We start from the raw sequence: 1,174 nt of genomic DNA, 5'->3' as shown, positions 1-1,174 counted from the left end.
GAAAAAATCAAAATCTCTGTGGTATATCTGTAATCTGCTTGGGATGGCGAAGAGACACAGAAATAAGAAATACGGAATGAAACAGTAGATTAGAGCATCAAAATGATTCATACTGAGGATTAACAGACAGAGTTAGAAAATACAAGGGTCCTGCAAAATCCAAAGTACTCCCAGTCCCCCTTCTCTGTCCACCCCAGCCCATTGTACAGCAGATTAATATTTTCAAAAACACTAGTCCTGCTCTCTCCTGCTCATAATTATCAGTGATTTCCTGTTGGCTAAAGAACAACCAAGCTATTCAAGGACCTCTGTGTTTCGCCTTCAGCACTATCTCACCTTATCTTCAACCAAATCAGTCCCCTCTCCAACTCTAAAACTTTTTCTTCTTTTGTTCAGACTGTCCCCTCCACAAAAACTAACCTGCCCCCTCTCTTCTGAAATGTGCATTTTTCACAGGCCCATTTAAAAGCCACCCATCTCAGGAAACCTTCCCAATTCTCCTAACTAGAAAAAGAAATCATGTGCCCTTCCGTTCCCAAAACACTTTGTATTTATCATAGCACCTTTTGACCTGAAGTATATAATTAGATGTTCATGATTTATTTTCTCTGTTTCCAAGCACTAAAAGACGGGATTTCTGTATTATTTGTCTCTGTCTTTATCCTCAGAGCCTAGAATAGTTTCAGGGCAGAACTGTCAGTTCTAGGAAGTCAATAAGTACTTACTAAATTAATTTTAGTTTATTCCTTTGCAAGTATGACTGGATTATTTAAAATGAGAAAATTTAGAACATGAAGAAAAAGAGGCATAAAAGCAGAAGAAATTGAAATATGGTGAGGAGTGGGAAGAAAAAAGACTTAATGAGAAATAAAGAAAACAAGAAAAATTGAGAGAAGGAGCAAGAAATAAGGAAAGACAGAGTGATGAAAACAATTGTGTAGATGAGAAAAGAAAAAAGAATGATCATAGAAATTTCCCTCAAATTCTGACACTGGACATAATGTGCCCCAATAGAAAAAGACAGAAAAGGAATTAGAAACTAGCTTACATCCTTAGAATTCCAAAGAGCCCTCGACACACACCCAGCAAAAGTGTGCAGAAGGAAAAGCTAATCTCACAAAGACACAACCTGAGTTTTCCTTCTCAGAGAATACTTGATAGAAACCCCGATGCG

The sequence above is a fragment of the Galeopterus variegatus genome, unplaced genomic scaffold, assembly GCF_000696425.1.
Source record: "Galeopterus variegatus unplaced genomic scaffold, G_variegatus-3.0.2 Scaffold8646, whole genome shotgun sequence".
In the NCBI taxonomy this organism is placed as follows: Eukaryota; Metazoa; Chordata; class Mammalia; order Dermoptera; family Cynocephalidae; genus Galeopterus; species Galeopterus variegatus.
Note: the sequence above shows the minus strand (reverse complement) of the source record.